Genomic DNA, 21,413 nt, shown 5'->3' with positions numbered 1-21,413 from the left:
TGTAGATTTAAAATGGCTTTCCTCCTAGATGCATGGTTCCCAGAGGAAGTTTCATCATCCATCCTTTGCTTTCTTACTCGAAACATCACAGACCACTTTGATGGATACACTTTATCAAATGGAAACAGTCTCTTCTTTAAACTACGTTGGCAAGTTGGCAACAGAAACTTTTTTTTTTATGCTTAAAAATAAAATCACAACCTGTGCTTTGTTTGGGGAGCAAATGATTAGGAAAGTAGCCATTTCTACCTAAAGTACATCAAGTCGATACCAGTCACAATCACAGTCACAGTTACAGTGTTGCTAGACATATCCAATACTACTTATATTGCAATCAAATTATTGTAATGTGTACTATGTGGTAATGTTACAGATTTACTTTTAGATATAACCATCATCGGTCCAACCACCTAGTGTATACTTGTTCTTATAGTGGCTTGATTTTTTTCTTTTCAAGGACCTGTATCTGCTCTTCTCCAACAAATCTCCTTGAAGTATGAACATAGAAAACACCTAGTGTGAGTCTGTGTACATGCGAAAACCACGTACATGTTTATTGTGTGGATGAATGGAGCTTACCGTTTGTCGTATTTTAAGTATCATCAGTTGTAACCAGATGAGCACCAGCGTGGAAACTCTGTTGGCTATAAAAAAAAATTTAGAACAAGTCATCATTAAAGAAAAAATAAGGCCAGAAAATCAAATAAGAAATGGAAGGTTTCCATAGATCATTAAAATATGTTTCAGCTGTAAAGAAAATGAAGATATAATAGTATATTCAGAAAATGTGAATTAAAAATATCTCAAACACTTCCAATGCCTTGTATTATAAAAAGAACAAAACTCCTAAAAATAAACATTTAAAACATGACAAAAAGGCCCTGGCCAGTTTGGCTCAGCGGATAGAGCTTCGGCTCGTGGACCGGAGAGACCCGAGTTTGGTTCCCGCTAAGGGCACGTACCTCGGTTGCAGTTTGTCCCCGGCCCTGGTTGGGGTTGCGTGGGTGGCAGCCACTTGATGTGTCTCTCTCATGTCGATGTTTCTCTCTCTCTCTCTTCTTCCCTCTCTCCCTTCCACTCTATCTGAAGATGAATGCAAGAATGTCCTTGGATGAGGATAAAAAAAAAAAAAAGACAGAAAGGGTGCAGGCAATATTAAACCCATCAAAGATTATATTGATCAGGATCAAATCCTTTTCATCTTCATTTTTAACAATTATTGACAAGAAAGGAAAGAAGAGAAAACATATTTTAAAAATCTTAGCCAAGTCTCATTGTCAGACATAATTTATAAAAGGTTTTACAGAAACCTCATCTTTCCCCCAGAAAAGTGAAACCAAGACAAGGCCAAAGAGCTGCGTAAAATTATATATACGTTTATCTATTAAAGATGAAGACAGTGAACACCAGGTAGCTAGTATTTCTAGAGATAATGGCAGTGAAGATCTTAAAATTGCTTTATACTGTTTTGATGATAGGATTCTCGCAGATTCCAAAAAGCAGAAAACGGCCCACATGGAAATCATTGTTGGCCTTGTTTTAGGAGTTGCCATCTCTAAATAAATAGCTGTCCTCATAGCATAGGGCTTCCCTTGTCATCCAGTCTGTCTGTGCTGGCGTTGAAAACATGTAACTCACAAGATGAATTTTGGGCAGAGAGCCTGAAAGGTATGAGGGCTTCTCAAACCCTGAAAATATAGGCAGCAGTTTTGATCACAGTCAAGAGAGTTTTTAACTCCAAGTGCTTTTTTTTTTTTTTTGCCTGGCTGGTGTAGCTCAGTGGATTGAGTGTCCTCCCATGGACTGAGAGATCTCAGTTCGATTCCTGGTCAGGGCACATGCTTGGGTTGCAGGCTCGATCCCCGGTAGGGAGTGTGCAGGAGGCAGCTGATCCATGTTTCTATCTCTCTCTAAAAAATCAATAAAAACATATTTTTTAAAAAGTGTTTTTTAAAAAATTGGGACTTATCCCCAGTAAACACAGCAGTCACTGTAGTTATTTGTCACTTAGTTCTTGGCCTCTTCTCTGCTTTCTTTTTCCTGAGACTGCGCATCCAGTTCTGTGGCTTTGAATACCATCTATAGGCTGATGGTTCTAAAGCGTACATTTCTATCTTCAGACTTTGTTCTGAATTTCAGACTTGTATTTTCCAACTGTCTATGTGGCATGTTTCCTTGGGTCTGTAAGCATCTCAAACTCAGCATGTCCAAAACAGAACTGATCTTTCCCTGCCAAACCACTCCTCCACAGTCTTCTCCATCCCTCTTGCCCAAGACCAAAAGTAGTCATCCTCGAGTCTCTTCTTTCTCACCTTCCACATTTAATCAATCACAACATATCCTCAATCATTCACTCTTCTCTACAAAAGTTTCCCTGCTTTCACACTTGCCCTACCTACATTTCATATGGAAGCCAGAGTGATCTTAGTTACTTAAATCAGGTCAGGCCACTCCCTCGAGTAAAACCTTCCACCAGCTCCCATGATACTTCAAATAAAATTTAAGTTTATTAATCTTACTTACAAAGTCCTATATGATCTGGCCACTGTCTAACTCTCTGATCTTATTTTGTTCCCCTTTCTCCTTTGCCCATTCTGTTCTATCTGCACTGGAATGCTCTGGAGTCATCCAACCCGATAGGACACTTCTTTCTGCCAAGTTTCACATGGCCTTAGCAACCTTCAATGCCATCTCCTCTAAGAGGTTTCCCTGATCACTCATTCTAACAGAGCCCAAACCCTAGCACATAACCTTAATTTAATTGTCTGCATAACACATATCTGCTGGATATTTTTCTTGTTTATTTGGTATTGTCTATTCCAACTAGAAGGTGATCAGAAATCTTGTTCGCCTGTTTCCCCTGCATCATTGGACCATCTACAAGACATTGGATATGTGAGTCTGAGGCACAGTAGAAGAGGTTGGAGATTTTATTGGCTAAAACCGTATGCAATACTTCTCCAAGACCTGCGTATTTTATCTTAGAAGTATTTCTCTTTTCCAGTGTTTCTTCTCCATCATCAAAGAGATGGAGTAGGCACAAATGTATCATCGTGTTTTTCCAGTATTACTTTTATAATATTCTGACTAGTTTCTCTGCCTTCTATCTTGTCCCCTGCGATTCATTCTGCAATTCATTCTCCACCTCAGTTTCCAAAACACAAGGCTGATGTATCACTATTCTGCTTAAAATTCTTCAAAATATCCCAAATAATCTTCAAGATAAAGTCATTTGCCTAACTTGGCATATAGGGGCAACTAGTCTTTCTTTTTCATGCTCTGTTCTCCAGGACCACCCAACTGCGTGTAGGTCCCTGTGAGTACCTTGCTTGTCCGCATCTTTATGTCTTTGCTCTGCTCTCTACTCTGCCTCAGAATGCCTCTCACTCAGAAGCTGTGTGACCTTGGGGCATTACTTATTTTTCTGAACCTTAGTTTCCTTATCATCATAATTTTTCATAGGAACAATATGAGGGTCAAATAATATCATATACAGATAATCCAGTATAATGCCTGGTATATAGCATGCGCTCAACAAATTGTACCTATTTTTATTAGTAATGTTAGTATTAACAACAACAATAAATAATAATATCATGGAGCTAGTATAGAATATCTGGTAGTTTCTTGACCTGGTTGCCTTGGGGGAAAGTAACCAGATTTGGTTAAAAATTCAAACTATCAGCTGCAATTCTCTGATCCTCAGATTTAGTTCTTTCACTGTCTTGCCTGGAAACCTACATAACTGCCATACCAGGAATCTCAAGTCTACAGGGACAAGAAATAGACTTGTTTCTTATCAGGCTTTAGGGCTCCCCCTGTCTGTACACACAGGTGAATGGTCAGTTGGCATTGCCCTGCATTCCCATGTTTTGGGAATACAAATCAAGAATTTGGGCAATGAATACATATCTATCAACAATGGAATCTACAAACAAAATGAACAGGAAGAACAGGAACATTCTCATAGATACAGAGAACATTTTGTTGGTTGCCAGTTGGGAAAGGGGTTGGGGGAATGGATGAAAAAGGTGAAGGGATTAAGAAGCATAAATTCATTGCTAGACTGACAAACCTCAAAGGGAAAGGGGTTGGGGGGGTGGGAAGAAATAAACCAAAGAACTTATATGCATAACCAATGGACACGGACAATAGTATGGGAAAAGGTGGGAGGGGAGCGGGAGTGGGGAGGAGGGGGTCAATGGGGGGAAAATGTGGAACATCTGTAATACATTTTACATCCAACAATAAAAAAAAAAAAAAAAAGAATTTGAATTTTTTTCTCCAATCTTTCCCTTTGAAGTTTTTCCTCCAATCTAAAGTGCCTGGTTTCAGAGACTTGCCAGTGCCTCCTAGTGGTGGCTTTTGGGCGTGGGCATAGTCGTAACAACAGGGTGAAAGGGACCTGACGAGTTCAAAGTACTTTGGCCCGGGTTATCTTGTTGTCACTGCAAAGGGTTTAGGCATCTACCTAGCATCTTGTAAATGGAGATGTAAAGAAGGTTAATGACATGCTCTGACCTTCCAGGGTGGGGTGGGAATGATGAGGAAGAGCTTTGGTGTAAGAGGGATCTGTTAGCCTGGAGTGCCCCCAAAAACAAACAGCAGGATTGCTATGCATAATGACAGCCTCTACTGGATCAGAATGGAACCCAAGTGAGCCAGGTCTCCTGGTGATTTTGGTGATTTAAATCTACTTTCAAAATTTAGTTGCTCCGAGCTCTGTGAATTTCAAGTAGTCTAATAGGCAGTCTGACTAATGCATTAATTTATGGAGAGACTTTAAAAGTTATGCTAACGAATACCTACTGAATACCTAGCATATGCTGGATGTGGCAAATTCTAAGATGAATCATGGTCCCTGCCCTCCAGGAACTCACAGTCTTGGTAGGGGATATAAGACATGTAGTCCAATAATTGAAATTGAGTGGAAAGTGATCATTCAAGACAAATATAAATAAAATGTAAAGTGAGTTCAGAGGAGGGGAAGATATCCAACAAGAACTGGTGGCTACTATTATCATTTGAAGTGAGAAGTTAATGTGGATGAGTATAGAGAAAATACCATTACATTTGAAAGGTGAATATGTTCGTTTGCTAGGGCTTCCATAACAGAGTACCACCAACTGGGTGGCTTAAATAATACACATGTATGATCTCACAATTCCAGAGCCTAGAAGATGAAGGTGTTGGCAGGCTTGGTTCCTTCTGAGGATATGAGGAAGAATCTGTTCCATGCCTCTTCCCTGGCTCCTGGTGTTTTGCTGGCAGTCTTGGCATTCCTTGGCTTATAGCCACGGCACCCCAGTCTCTGTCTTTGTCATCACATGGTGTTCTCCTTGTGTGTATCTCTGAGTCCAAATTCTCTCTTTTTATAAGGTCACAAGTTATATTGGATTAGGGGCCCATCCTACTCCAATATGACTTTATCTTAACTAATTATATCAGCAACAACTCTATTTCTTTTCTCTTTTTTTTTGATATTTTGTTAAGATAGAGTGGGAGGGAGAGAGAGAGAGAGAGAAACATCGACATGAAAGGGACACATCGAGTAGTTGCCACCTGCACAACCCAACCAGGGCCGGGGACAAACTGCAACTGAGGTACGTGCCCTTAGCAGGAACTGAACCCGGGTCTCTCTGGACCACAGGCCGACGCTCTAACCACTGAGCCAAACCAGCCAGGGCAGCAACAACTCTATTTCTAAGTAAGATCATGTATTGAGGTACTGGGGGTTAGGACCTCAACATAGGAATTGGTAGGGACACAGTTCAACTCATGACAAGGAAGGTAGCCTTTGGAAGAACAGTTTCAGCAGAGACCAGATTATGCACAGAACAAGAGAAGTAAGATAGTGGAACTCTGAGATGAAAGGGAAACATAAGAACATGGGACACATTGAAATGTATTGATCATGAGGGCAGAAAAGATGTTTATATTGATGACAAAGCAAAATGGATAGATGAGCAATAATTTGTGTCCATATCTAACTCCAGAGGATGGAGTTTTCTGCACTTTCCTGCCAGGCCCTACACTTTATTTTTTTTGCCTGAAGTATATGGAGAATTGGTTTATCTCTCAAGTTTTCTCATGGAAAAACATTGTTAAAATTGTTGCAAAGAGAGAAAGGAAGCAAGCATGTGCAAGCAACCCTGATTGATGTTATATTATAGAAATATAATGAAGGAGGGGGAAAGGGAGTCCTCCTTTGGATGCAACTTGTAGAATTTCAGGATTTCTCTTAAAATATATATTTTTTTCCAAAGAAGATATGTAGCTTAGAATGAAGAACATTTCCTTTGAGAAAAAGCTTTAAAGATAGTAATAATCTTAATTAAATAGTCTTTCATATTCAGAAGGGAACAAAATTTTAAATATACATACAACTTTCTCAACCATAAGTTCTTTTAAATGATATTAGTATGTCTTACTAATGATATTAGTAGAGTTAATAGTAAAGCTTATTCCTAATTAAGTAGTATTTTATTAAACTGAATGAAATCTCATGTTAGGTTGAATACCATTTTCAAGAATTAAATCGCATTCATAGCCTCAGACAAAGAGAGTTTTGCTTTCTTCCTTGAAAAAACCAGTTTTAGGAGAAGGAAACAATGAGTCTGCTTGTTAAATGAAGAGAATTCAGATTCCTCAAGATTTTACCAAGCATGCATATATTATTGCTGATTCTGCTTATGCCAAGATAGCTATTTTAAGCAAAAATTAGAATAATTTAAACTTTGTAAAAATTTAACTTCTGTAATAGAGTAATCTTTTCAGTCTAATCAGTTGAAATGAATTACATTTACAGACTCAGCCTTAATTAACCTCGAAGGGTATTGTAGGGAACAGCAGCATGAGGACTCGGGCTGAGGCAGAAAGTCTTGAGCTCAAACCCTGGTTCTAGGATTGAAACAAGAGTGAGAAGAAAAAATATATAAACTTGGAAATGATAGGGATTAAAATAACTCTAAGGAATACTACATGAACCTCTATGGCAATACATTTGACATCAGAAATGACAGTTAATTATTCCCCAGAAAAATATAAATCCCTCAAGAAATAAGCTGAAGTGGAACATATAAAATGGTACCAATTAACCGTTCAAGATGTTGAAAAGGTGATTAAAAAGCTATGTTTGAAGAAGACAACAGGACTAGAAGGATTCATAACTGAGCTTCTCCCCTCATTTTTTAAAGAATAGGTATTTCAAATGTTTATAAACGAGTCTAGATATAGACAACCATCACATAGGAATATAGATGCAACATTTCTAGGTAAAATATCAGCAAATAGATTCTAGTAATGTATCTAAGCATAGTAAAACAAATATAGTTTATTTCAAGAACACAAATTAAAGTTCAATAATGGAAATACATCAACATAATCCATTAATAAACAAATTAAAGGAAAAAATCAATATCAATTAAAAAGACATTTGATTAAATTTAGCAACTATACCTAATAAAAACTCTGAATAAATATTATTTTCCAAAAACAAACAGCAGTAAAACCATTTTTTTAAAAAAAATCCTCACTCGAGGATACTTTTCCATTTATCTTCAGATAGAGTGGGAGGGAGGGAGGAAAAGAAGAGAGAGAGAAAGAGCATCAGCCTGTGGTCCAGAGAGACCCGGGTTCGGTTCCCGCTAAGGGCATGTACCTCGGTTGCAGTTTGTCCCCGGCCCTGGTTGGTCGTGCGGGTGGCAGCCACTCGATGTGTCCCTTCACATTGATGTTTCTCCCTCTCTCTCTTCCTCTCTCTCCCTCCAGCTCTGTCTGAACAAAAAATGGAAAAATGTCCTCGGGTGAGGATAAAAATAAATAAATAAATAAAAATGGCCAAGTCAGCTCTGGCCTGTTTGGCTCAGCAGTTTGAGCGTTGGCCCACGGACCAAAGAGTGGTGGTTTGATTCTGGTCAAAGGCACGTGCCTCGGTTGCAGTTCAGTCCCGGCCTGGGTTGGGCTCCTGTGGGAGGCAACCAATCGATCACATCAATGTTTCTCTCTCTCTCTCTCTCTCTCTCTCTCTCTCTCTCCCCCTCCCACTCTATCTGAAGATAAAATGCAAAATTATCTTGGGGTGAGGATTAAAAAGAAATAGCCAAGTTATATAAACAGTTTGTGGAAGAGCAAATCTCATTGCCAGCCAACATATGAAAAGGTGCCCAAATTTATCACGAGTTAGATAAATGCAAATTAAAGTAGTATTTAATCATAACCTCTACTAGACTGGTGGAAAGAAGCAGTAATGCCAGCTGCTGGGGATACACAGAAAGAGGTATTTGCACACTTTGCCAAAGGAAATGTGAATTACTTCAGTTCTTTAGAAAGTAATCTGGCAATTTATTTTAAAAATAAAAAATATACCCTGGCCAGTGTGGCTCAGTTGGTTGGGCGATATCCTGTGCAGCGAAAGACTGCCAGTTAGATTCCTGGTCAGGGCACACGCCCAGGTTGTGGGCTTGATCCCCGGTAGGGGGTGTGCAGGAGGCAACCAATCGATGTTTAGCTCTCAAATGTTTTTTTCCTCTCCCTTCCCCACTTTCTCTCTCTAAAATATCAATAAACTATTCTTTAAAAAAATAGTTTTTCTTCATCTTAGTAATCCCTCTCATGGACTTTCTTTTATACAAGTAAACCCTTTCTAATTTGAAAAGATTTTCCTAAGATATTGTTAAGTGAGAAAAACAAGATGCCTGGAATTTTATGTGATATGGTTCCATTTTTATAAGAACAAACAATGACAAGCCTTCGCCAATATAAATATGAGTATTTGAGGTTATGTAAATATGGAGAAATATATGGAAGGGTACATGTAGGTTATTGACATGGGCTTTTTGTGGGATCGAGAGGAGATGGGCAGTTAGTAACACCAATATAGTCTCTTCAATAATTTTCTGTGACACGTTTCCTCTTTTTCCCAGTCAAAATTTTATTTCACTGAATGTTTTTTTATGGTCATATACATTTTTTGACAAAGACTCAACATATTAGCATTTTTCTCCCTATCAAACTTGATTGATTATAATTTTGCTATTGTGAGTTTTCCCTTTGGCTATTATTTTTACTAAGTAGAATTTTTTTGGGTCAAACTATCAGATTAAAATTTTGTGAAGATTCTGTTTTCCTTTTGTTTTTACATAAAACATTAAGTTCAAATTTTGCTGTATTTAATATTACCTAAAAGATGTGATTCTCTTGTGATTTTAAAATAAAATCTTACTATTTGAAGCTTTTGCCATTGAGACTTTTACTTTGTATATATTATTTCTGCAAGTGATATTTTTTATGAATTAGATATGTTGCTGATTTTATTTTTCTTGGCCCAGAGAACAAAGCAAATGTACAGAGGAAAGATGTAAGATCTAAATGCACAATAACATGAAAATATCTTTGAGGTCAGAAGTTAGGGTTAAATGCTTTTCTTTGTGCCTGACACAAACTAAGAGCTTGGTAATTACTAATTGTTATCATTACTCGAATGTGTTAATACTTTATTTAGCCATCTTACCCTCTGTAAGACTTTGTTGTTGGAAATTAGGGAGACAACAATTTCTGTAGAGCCAGGGTCAGGGGTCAGCAGGGGAACCTTACTAAGGGAGCAGGCCAAGCGGAAGGTCCAGCAGGGATTGGTAGTGTCTAACTGGAGAAGGCTAACTGCTGTCATGCAGGAATGTGGGTCACGTGTTGCCATATCTTTAGATTTTCCAAAGATCTGAAAGTCCACATTTTCAAGGTGAAACTTGATATTTAAGCATGGGTAGGTAAATTGAATTTTATGAAACAGGGTATGAGCCAACAGTATGTAGTTTTAGCAAAACATGTCTGCAGGATGCATGCTACTGTTTCCTCTGGTGCAGTTCAGCCCATGGCTGTCCCCATGGCCCCAACGCTAGAAAATTTAACCAGGAGAAAATGTCTTCTGTCTGGAAAGTCCCTCTTGCCAAGGAAATTCAGCTGTATCCCCAGGATCAAATAAGTCAGGTGTGCCTTTGTTCCAGACCTGAAGGATGGAGATGAAGGGAAGTATACTGAGGAGGGATTTGTCTAGAGGTACCCCATGTAGTTTCCCATTTATCTCAGCGCATCCTTTTGAAATAGCAGCATGAGATGTTGGCTGTCTGGCAGCAGGTGGCAGCATTAGAACAAGGATTGGCCCTGTTAGGGCTTATTATATACTAAATTTCTTCCTTATTTGTATATGAATAAGAGAAGGAACAGATTACCCCAGATGTGTTTCAGAGGGAAGAAAATTATTTCCCGTGCACTTTCAACTTAAACATTATTTAAGCTCCTACTATGTGCCAGCCACTGTGCTGTGCACTTTCTCAACACTCGTGTTTAATCCTCACAACCTGTGATGCAGGCAACTATTGCTCCCATCGTAAAGATGAGGAAATTGAGTTTTAGAAGGCAAAAGGAATCTGTCTGAGGTTGTACAATTTCTAAGAGGCAGAGTTGGGTCTGGAACTAACTACTAGAAATTTTATTCTTTTCTTTCTTTTTTTAAAGTTTTATTTATTTATTTATTTAATCCTCACCCGAGGACATTTTTCCATTTTTTGTATAGATAGAGTGGGAGGGAGAGAGAGGAAGAAAGAGAGAGAGAGAGAAACATCGACGTGAAAGGGACACATCAAGTGGCTGCCACCCGCATGACCAACCAGGGCGGGGGACAAACTGCAACCGAAGTACGTGCCCTTAGGGGGAACCGAACCCGGGTCTCTCTGGACCACAGGCTGACGCTCCAACCGCTGAGCCAAACCGGCCAGGGCTCTTTCTTTTTTTTTTTTTTTTAAACTCACCTGAGGATATTTTTTCATTTTTAGCTTCAGATGTGGGGGGAGGGAAGGCTGAGAGAAGCATCAATGTGAAAGAGACACATCGACTGGACGCTTCCCGCACGACCCCGACCAGGGCCAGGGTCCAAGCCGCAACCGAGGCACGTGCCCTTGACCAGAATCGAACCCTCGACTCTTTGGTCTGAGGGCCGATGCTCTAACTGCTGAGCCAAACAGGCCAGGGCAGGTCTTTGATTCTTTCCATGGATTCACACCTGTCATTACCAGCCTTGCAGTTGTGCTGCTGTCTCAGTCCGCTAACGTTTTGTCTGATAATGTTCTTGAGAAACTTGGACTACATTCTGGGACAGAGAAAGCCAACATAGTAGAGGACATTGGCCCCCGAGGCTGGCCCGGTGGTTGTGCGCCAGAGCTGGTGTTTGAGAGAAGATGGAACTAATATGGAGGAACACCAGGTTTACAGTCTGCAGAACTGAGCTGGGAATTTGATGTCTTTTTCCTTTTTTATATAGCAATTCCTGTGACAAGAACAGATGACCTTTTCCCTTATTTCTTACTGTTCAGAGATAAGTTATCTAAGAAGTTTAATGCTTCTTGTGATACCTGTGAGGGGCTGGCCGTCATTCCAGCCATTTGGAAATTAAAGCTGCAAGATGTTCGTATGACAGACCTGCCCTTCACTGTTCCATACTATGTCAGATCATGTTTGATGAAAAATGATTAATCTCATGATTTTGTATAAATGGTTTCAATCTGTTAAACGTTTGCTAAACATGTTAGATCAATCAGCAGAGTTCATAATTTCTTCCAGCAAAGGCAGTGTTGGGTAGAGAGCAGATTCAAGACTATTCCTGGTATGTGACCTTGTGCAAGTAACTCATTCCTTATCTGTAAAGCAGGGGATGGACTGGATGCCGTCAGAGGTTTCTTCCTGCTCCCCTAGTTTGTGATTTTCTGGAGTCCCCACAGGTCTGTCTGTGAACAGAACTAATCTCCTTTCATGCAGAGGAGCTCCAGAGGTGGGCAGAGATTAGATAAGCCCGGCAGCGAATACAGTTATTTCCACTTCAAGTGACATTCAACTTCCGTCTTTCCCCACTCTGAATGCACCTTGTGAAACAGTTATACAAGAACACATTTTGTTGTTGTTGTTGTGGTTTCTGTTCACTGTTTCAGCTGTTCCAAAACGGCCAGCCGGCCTTTTGGATGATATTAAAATAGTTCACATTTATTGTTACTTTTAAAATACTTTCTATGAATTCCATTACATAAATTCTCATAACTTCCTGAGAAAGATACTCTTATGTCTGCCGTATTATGCACCAGGGAACTGAGGCACAGATATGTTTAGTAACTCAGCCCATGGCCACCCATCTGTGAAGTAGCAGAGCCAAGATTTGGATGGACTCAGACGCTCTGACCCCAGAGTCCTTGCCTTTAATTCTCACAGTGAGCTCTTAACCACCATGAAGATAAGCTTGGAGTTGACTGGGGTTGAGAGAAGAGTAAGATAAATGGCCACCTCTCATCAGCAGGACTCCCAGCAGCAGGACCGAACTGAGAGCTCTGGCCTCCTCCTGTCTCTCTTATCACATCACTGGAACACGCCGGACACTAGGCTGCCCGCTGCCCGTGGGTCACTGAGCCCGCTGAGGGCTTCCACTGGCCAGAGGCCAGAGCTGCTACTCTCATTTTAGGTCCTGGACCTCATTGTTCAGGCTTCCCCGAAGCTGCCACTGATGAATTTTTTTGGCTTTTGCCCAAGGATTTGATGTAGAAAACCACTACGAAGGGCAGAATACCACAGTGGTTAAGAGCGTAGTCTCTGGTTGCAGATACCTAGGTTTGGATACTAGCTTTGTTAATTATAGCTTGAGTGAATTTCGCTAAATTATTTAGCCTCAAATCCTCACCAAAATAGGGATGACAATAGTGCTTATCTTGTAGGGTTGTCGTGGTGAGCATGATTAACACATGCACACACTGGGACCAATATTTGCTGTGTACCTAATACATGTTGGCTGTTATTATACAGTATCAGTGGGATGGGATAGATTACTAAAATGGTAACTGCCTAGAAGTGCACCTGTTCCAGAAAAAAAGACTGAACTATAGCAATATATTCATAAGATTTCAATAACTTGCTATCCATATTACAATAGAGATACAGAGCTTGATGCATATGTCATTTATTTCAGGAAGTTTGCAATTTGATAGAAAATGTGCATGGCATATAATAAATATTCATTAAATGAATAAATGAATGTGAGGAGAGGCCCTGGCACTGCAGGAGAAAGGGGAGCCAGGCTGGTAGAGAGGGAGGCCCGGGTAGCCGTGATAACAGCCAGAGCGGTCAGTGGTCCAAATCTCTGATTCTGGAGGATGCGGTGAGACCTGGCCCAGTGCAGACAACACGCAGAGCAGTGAGAAGGCAGTAGGCACCTCAGGACTCTCACTGTGGCTGTTGGGGTGGAGATGCTGGGGCTAAGGCAGGGCTGAGCTAGAGGAAGCAGGACTGGGAGCCAGGGCAGAGAGGAGCAAGGAGACAGGGGCAGAGCCCTGGTCAGCTGGGCTCCATTCCAAGTGGGGAACGGAAGGGAGAGCCAGGGACCAGGACAGAAACCTGTCAGGCAGACAGAAAGACTTTTATGGTAATTCGAGATGGCTCTGGCTTCTGTGCTCACATAGGGAAGCCCGTGCGTCACTCACGGGATCTCCAGACAGGGCTGTGGGTAGCAGAAGTGCTGCAGACCCTGAAGGCCGTGTGAGCGGAGCCTGCCCCCTGCACACTGAGGACAGGTCTTTATTGCTGGCAGCTGGGAGGTGTCGGACACCTGAGCTGAGAGAGTGCCAGGGACTGGATTCCAGTTCACATGCTGTAAAACAAGGGAACTGCACCCAAGCCTGGCAAGGATGGGCACTCCCATTCTGAACCTGAAAGTCGCGTTGTGAACCTCCTACGTCGTGGAATGTTAGAGTGGAGTTGATGGACGGCTTTTCAGAAACAATGGAAAGATTTGTATTGTGTTTATCATTAAGAAGTGTAGACATTACCATTTTTTTGGAGGGTAATTTTGCAACGTTATCAAAATTTAAAGGGTATTCATTGCCATGTTTGTTGCATTGAAAAAGTGAAAATGATCTAAATGCTATCAACAGAGGGCTTGTTAAATAAATAATATTCCATCTATACTCTGGAATAAAATACACTAGTCAAAGATGATGAAGTAAACACATATTTACAGACACGGAAGTTGACCACATTATATGAACAAAGCGTGCTCCAGAAGAATGAATCAGTATTATCCTGCATGTGTAAAAAATTATGTGCACATTATACATATGTTTGAGTAATCCGTGAACATATCTGAAGGACACAAACCAAGTGAACAGTGTCTGGTTCCAGAAGGAAGGATTGATGGGAGAGGGGAAGGAACAGGGAATTTCACTTTATACGTATATCTTTCTGTACTATTTGCTTGTTTTATTTTACGAGTATCTATTACACATTATTTCAAAAAACAATGTAAAGAAATCTCAAAACAAAAGTTTGTTACCTTGGTGTTATATTTTCTTGGCTGTCTTCAGGTTTGGAACAAGTTGCTTGTTTGGATAACATGATATTATGTGGCTTTTTGAAGACCCCAAGGACCCGTGGAGAGGTGATCCATGGGGTGGAGTCATAGAAGGCCAGAGGGGCAGTCTCGAGGAATTGTCTAGGAGTTGTGGGCAGGAGAGAAGCGTCCTAGCTGTGTCATTCTCTGGTTTTGAAGGCTATTCATTGGGTGCCACACAGGTCATCAAATGGGCGCCTGTTGGGTACTAGACATGTACTTAGCACCAGGTGGACCTCTCATGGGGCGCAGCTCCGAGTACTTCAAGGGGAATTTTCCCGAGCATGGCACAGAACTGTTGACCAGACATTACGTGTGGGATGACTGAGGCCATCTCACTGGCTTTTGCCACCATATAGCACCTTATACCTCAGTGGCTCGGGGCAGTCATTGTATAGAACACCTGACTAGGGCACACACTACGCACAGGATGAATTCTATGAGTGCTGCTGAATTGGAGACTCGCTAGAACCCTCACTGGACTCTATACAGAATGTGACTTTCTGCATCTTCGTGTAGAACTCTGAGCTGATCCCCAGGAAGCACACCTTTGTGGGCGCTCCAGTGATGCGAGTGATGGGTATGGCTGGCAGCTGAAAGTTTGATTCTTGCATCCCAGGCTCTCTCCGTGGACGCCTTCCAGGGACACAGCCCACGCTGTGGAGGACACTGAGCTGCTGGCCACCAGGCCAAGCCTGTCCTCTCTGCCAGGCTCCCTGAGAGAGCTGTGGTGAAGAGGAAGGTAGACCAGACACAGTAGAGCCCTCTCACACTCGCCACCTCCTCCTTCCTTCCAGAAAGGCCACCAGTGTTCTAAAGGGTCAGTTTGCTGGGTGAAACTCCAAATAAACAGAAGCCAGATAGTACAGATACTTCTGAGAGTAGCTTAAAGTGAAGGCAAACATTTCCCAAGAGCCTGAAAGGAGAATGAAGCTCTAAGATAAGGTCTGTGTCCAGGATTACTGCTGCTCTGATGACAGACCCTCACCTGGGGGTGTCCTGAGGCCTTGGCAATCCCCATTTTCATGTTGCCTATAATTGCCCACGTAAAAGCCACTACAGCCAAATTAAATATCTCAAGTGACCCCTCACATCCGTCATGAGAGCTTCTGCCCACTTGGTGACAGGAACAAAGCCTGGCTGAGATGGGGCTCTGGGAGGCTGGCTGGGCTGGAAGCAAGAACCACACTCATTAGCTAAGAGATCATTCCATATATTTCAGAGTCCCAGAGATTCAGAGGGGCTTCTAAGCAACCGAAAAAAAAAAATGACACAAAGAATTTATTTTATGGACCTATAGAGTCATTTGAGAATGATCAAACAGAATTCTGTGTCTTCTGAATTTAAGGGATGCATAGCAGGGGCACCTTCACCTCTTATAAATACTCACGGGCGTTTTGGACCATCTTGGGAAGCTCTTTCTACTGTGATGAATAAACACAGGTGTCTGCCAGGGAACCCTCACTCTCAACTCAGGAGAGACACTCACACCTTTATTCAAATTCTGCACTTGAACCAAGAAGGAAATGTCGGCTTCTTATGTTGTTTTGCTTAACTCGGGGACCTTGCTGTCCCCCAAAGGAATTCTCTTGATATTCTCCTCTCCCCTCCGGCCCTGGCAGCCACTAGGTTTCTGCCTCAATAGATTTACTATTCTGGATGTTTCATATAAATGGCGTCCCACAGTATGTGTGACCTTTTGCATCTGGCTTCTTTCACTCAGCATCAAGTTTCTGAGGTTCATTCACATTCTCCTGATAGCTTTCTAGGGACACTGTGTGGTATGAAAAGAATTTCATATTCGGAGTCAAACAGACCTGTGTTTTAGTTCTGGCTCAGCCAATCAATAGTCATGGGTCCTGGGAAAGTTATTGACTCTTTTGGATCTTCAGTCCTTATTCATAAAATGAGAATAATAATTCCTACCTCATATACAGTTGTGAGGATTAAAAGAGGATACAGGGTGGGGTCAAAGAAGATTTATAATTGTGAGTATGCAAAACACAGAGTTTATTCTTGTTTCGGTATTGATCAATTATTGTATTATTTTCCATCCAAACAACTGTAAATTTACTTTTGCCCCACCCTCTAGATACAAAATCACTCGGTCAAGTATCTGCACACAGTAGGCACTCCCTCATTGTTAGAAGAAAAGAAATGAAGTTAAATGTGAGAGTGTTTGGGGATAGCAGGCTAGTTCCTTGCCTTTGCCCCCTTTCCTGCCCCTCCGCACAGAGAGCAGCTTTTTCTGTCTGAATTCCTAGAAACTCTCTTTCCCTTATCTAAACAAGTTACCTTGCCCCGAGTATACACTTCCTTGTACCCTTGTCGAGTAGTTTCTTTTTCCTTTGGGTGTATCTTATCTCTCCAATAGACTGCATACTTTCTTGAGGTCAGAGGCTATTTTCTTCTAGGGAACATCTGTTCCAGATTCTCGAGTCCAGTCCCATGGTTAAAGACTGTGGTTCAGTCCCCATAAACCACTGGGCTACCACAAAGAATCTGATGGTTTGGCATTCAAGCTACGACCCCCTGACTGCTCTGGCTTGTACAGGTGGCACAGGCTCCTTTTGCAGCCTGGGTTGGGAGAATATGATCTCTTTCAATGTTCGGTGAAAGTGTCAGACACCCAGAAATGCCACATCTGCCCCCCCGTCACCCACAGAGAAATGGAGTGGGCAGCAGGTGAGAGCCCCATTCTAATTATCTGGCTGTAATGGAAAGGTGCAGGTTGGCCTTCTCAGGAAGGTGCTTCTTCAAAGGCACTTGCTACGGAAACTTAAGTCCAAATTAGAATGCTCCTCGTAGAAGCATCAGCTCTTAGAGAGTCAGTTCTGAAAAGATGTGGGTTACCAGAGAATGAGGTCAGTTATGGGCAGAGAAAATGTCTTTCAGAGTTTCAGCATAACTTAGAGTCATAACTGAATTTATATGTTGAGTTTTACTACAAATAAAATGTAATAATGTTCACAGCACCCATTTAATGTTTTTGACCTTGTCTTTTTTTAAAATAGGAAGTTGGTACTTAGAGAAGGAATGAAAATAGAAATCGAGAGTCAGAAACATTTATGAGGGTGATGATTTTCTAGAGTAGCTGTTCTTAACTATTTTCGGGGTCACAGAAGTCTTTGAGGATGTCATGAAAGGCATAGAGCCTCTCCAACAGAAAGGTGCACACATGTCCAGGCACAACATCTGCATATAATTTGAGGGGACTTACAGACTCCTTTGAAGCCCACCCAAGCCTCCAGGTTAAGGCTTCCATGATGACAGCCACCTGTGTTAAACACTAAGGACACACAGATGAATAAGACATGTTCCTGCCCTCAAGGGGCTTGCATTCTGGTGAGGAGATCAAACGTATATCCAGACAGTGATACCTTAGCTAGTCAGCTGCAGAAACAGACTGAGCTGTTTCTCCTTTGGCTTCTTACTGCCCTTAGCCTGGTTTTGTCTCTCGTCTGGGCAGGTAGCAATAGCTTTCAAGTGGGTGGCCTGTTTTAATTTCTCCATCCTTCACGTGAATGAGCAGTGATCCTCCTAATGCTCATTCATCTGAGGAAGGGTTGGATCACCCCTCTCTTGGGAAACTGGCCATGCTGCTTTTACAACCCCTCCAGAATAAAGACCCAACTCCTTACCCCCGCACTCAAGGCCTTATGGTGGGATGTCAGTATACATTTCTGCTTTGTGTCCTATCCTGTCTGGTATGAACCCTGCTCTTTATTATCACCAGGTCTCTCATTCCCTAAATAAAACTTGCATTTTATTTTTTAAATTTAAATTTATTTTTCAATTACTAAAACTGGCACTTTCAAGCTTCTCTGGCTGTCTCATTTTGCACCCCCATCCTGGAATGCCATTTCCCTTATTATCCATCTATTAAGCCCTTCTTAACCTCAAAGAACCAGATCAAATACCTCCTCTGAGAAACTCTCCCTAATCCACTGAGTCAGAATTAATGAGGGCTTTCTGTTGAACCTGTAGTTAACGCTTAGTCTATCCTGTCTTATAAGAGTGTTACTGTCAATGGCAGAAAGACTATGATTTTTTTTTTTTGAGACAAAGCTGGCATCAGACTTCTGTCTGGCATTTGGAGTCCCTACCAGAGAGGTGGCCTACTAGAAACTGAATGTGTGCATTTGTCCTGTTCTTTATGGGAGGGATGCGGAAAGCCACCTCTGACTCCCTGAGGCTGCCATTCCTTGGGTGGGTGGCCGGGGAACCCTTTGGAGGGTCTCCCTGAGAAAGGCAAGGACCCTTGGAATCACTGAAAATAGATTTTCTTAAAAGAGGAAATGTAGTAGGATAAAGGGTCATAAGAAAATCCTATGTATAAGAATTCAAAATAAAAGCTGTTCAGTTTTTGAAGACAAGCCCCAAGAGGGAAGAGGATGGGACCCCAGAACCCATCCCACACCAGCTCATTCCTGAGCTGGGCTTCAAACAGAAAGACATGCGGTGTGAGGACTGTGTCTGGACATGGGAGCAGAAGACCCACTTTCGCCTCTGAGTTCCAGCCTGCTTCAAGGGAAGAGCACTTTGCCAGCTTGGGGTAACACTTTGCTCCTCTTGAGGTTCTCCTCTGCCAAGCCTTCAGGCTCACCCCGTGCCCCAAAGATAGAACTTTCTTCTGTCATGGCTTCCATACCCATGCCATGCCTGGAGATGGGGAAAAGGTTAGTTTGAAGGTCCTGGTGGGCCCTTGAGGTTAGCTTCCAGTGGAGAGGACACACCTTAAAATGTAGAGCTGCAATTGGAACTGAGGACTTGAAGCCACTTCTGTGGTTTGAAGGCAATTCCCCAAAAGGAGCTTCTGCTCAGCCACCAGTATCTTTCCCTGAAGTCAGAGCAGTGAGGTAGAACCAAGGAGGTCTGAACTTTTCCTAAGCTCTAGGGATGCCTAGGCACATTACCAGGAGGATATTGTTACGGAGTTTATGCTATCGTTGTCAGAGTGCAACTTGGGGGATCCCAGTTGGACCTCAAACAGGATGGAGGAATTTCCTGCTACATCTGATTCTCTAAGCTTGTCCACAGTGGGGCACAATAAACGCTTGCAGAATTGAAATCCAAGTGCTCCTTTAGTTGGCTCTGAATACTGATTCCGCTATGCAAACATTTCTTCCCCTCCTCCACAATACCAAATGCCACCACTTTGGTCCCTCTCCAAGGTCTCTGTCTCTAAGCTCTTAATTAGAAAAAAGAAGCAGTAATTATTAAAGTTATTAAAATATGGAATATTGCAAAGGAGTGGATTAGAAGTCTTCATGCTAATCCAAACAAATCGTGCTAATGTTACTTTGATTCTAGCAAAACCAAATCCACAGAGGAAGATAAAAGCAAGGGTTTGCTTTCTAAGTGGAAGTTTTAGCTTATTTGCTAAGCTAGTATTCATCAAGCGCTCACTAGGATCTGCAAAGGAGGAGCAAGAGGAGATGAAAGCAAGAAAGATGGGATAGAAAAGATGAGATGGGAATGATGAGATGGGCAGGGAGGAAAGCTTTGCCAAGAGTCAACCCAGTAGCTGTACCACAAGTTTCTTCCTCTGCTGGGACCTATGGGGCACAAGGAGTGCCTTTCCCACCTCTGACTTAGGCAGTTACATTCATGGAAATGACTGTTCAAACCCTCTGTCCAGTCCAGACACACATGTAAGTCTACTGTGCACGGCCACTTATCAGAGAGAAGGATGTACATTCCAACCAGCATGGTCCCCAGAGCTCCAACAGAGTAACACATTGGACATGTTCTTGAGAACTTACTTTGGCCTGGAAGGTCTCCACATGCATCTCAAATTCAACACAAGCCAATCTGAGCTGAAAAGTACGCTCCCCACCTGTTCTTCCTACTCTGTGTCAGTCATTGGAACAACTACCCACTAGGCCGAACCCACTGTCCTCTAGGCCGAACACCTGAGATATCTCTTAGGTGCTCCTCCTCATCCCTCTGCCAATGTCACTTAGTTGCTAAGAACAGGTGATGCAGACTCAGAAATATCTCCTATCTTTTTCTTCCTCTTTCCCTTCAGCACCTGCTCGAGTTCAAATCTTTATCTTTTCCTATACTACTTCTCCAATTTCTTCTCCTACCACTTTTCCAACCTTTCATGTTTCAGTCATCAACCCGAACTTCTCACCATTGCTCTCTCCATGCCTTTGCATAGATCACTCCTTTCCCTCCCTTGACAACCTGTCAAGCTCTTCCTCATTCTCAAAGCCTAGCCTAGAGGTCGCCTTCTCTGGCTGTACAGTGTTGATTATCACAGAGCTTTGGGTATTATGCCATCAGAGCCTTGGTCCATCGTACTGCTGCTGTGAACACGTGTGTCCCCTCGAGGGTCAGGTACTGTTCCTTCCATGATTACCTATCCCAGGTGCCTTATAGAGAGCTTGTTTATACACGGTACACACAGTACAACTTTACTGATTGAACACTGCTTCTGGAGAGTGGTTAATCCTGCAGGTACATGCTACTCTGAAGGACAAAACTGCTAGTTTGAAAGCGAGAATCTTAGGAGATGCCACGAAGAGCTATTATGTGTGATCTAGTGATTTGATGAATTATAACACGATGTCTGAGGAGGAAAGAAGCCTGGGTCTGAAGGGAAGGAGAGGATAATGAGATGTTGCATTTGAGTCTGTCAGCTGGTTAGGACTTTACTGTATTTCATAAAAAGATCTTGATAGTGCTAAAAAATCATTATCATAGTTAGGACTTGAAAGACTTGGAATAAACATTTCAATTTAGAATGACTACCACTTACTGAACACCTTATCTGTCCAGATACTCTTTTACCTATTTTATATTTAAACCTAACAACTTTACATGTTAGGCATATTTATTCTTATTTTATAGATGAAATAGAGGCTCAGAGAGGTTAAATAATTCACCCATGGTCACGTAGATATAAAGGGAGTGCAATATGACTTTTCTAAGAGTTGGAACACAGATCTGATTCTAAAACTTGATCTCTTCATACAAACCCATATTTACC

This window comes from Molossus molossus, unplaced genomic scaffold, assembly GCF_014108415.1.
Source record: "Molossus molossus isolate mMolMol1 unplaced genomic scaffold, mMolMol1.p scaffold_m16_p_13, whole genome shotgun sequence".
In the NCBI taxonomy this organism is placed as follows: Eukaryota; Metazoa; Chordata; class Mammalia; order Chiroptera; family Molossidae; genus Molossus; species Molossus molossus.
The sequence above is the reverse complement of the archived record's forward strand: the minus strand, read 5'-3'. Positions refer to the sequence as shown.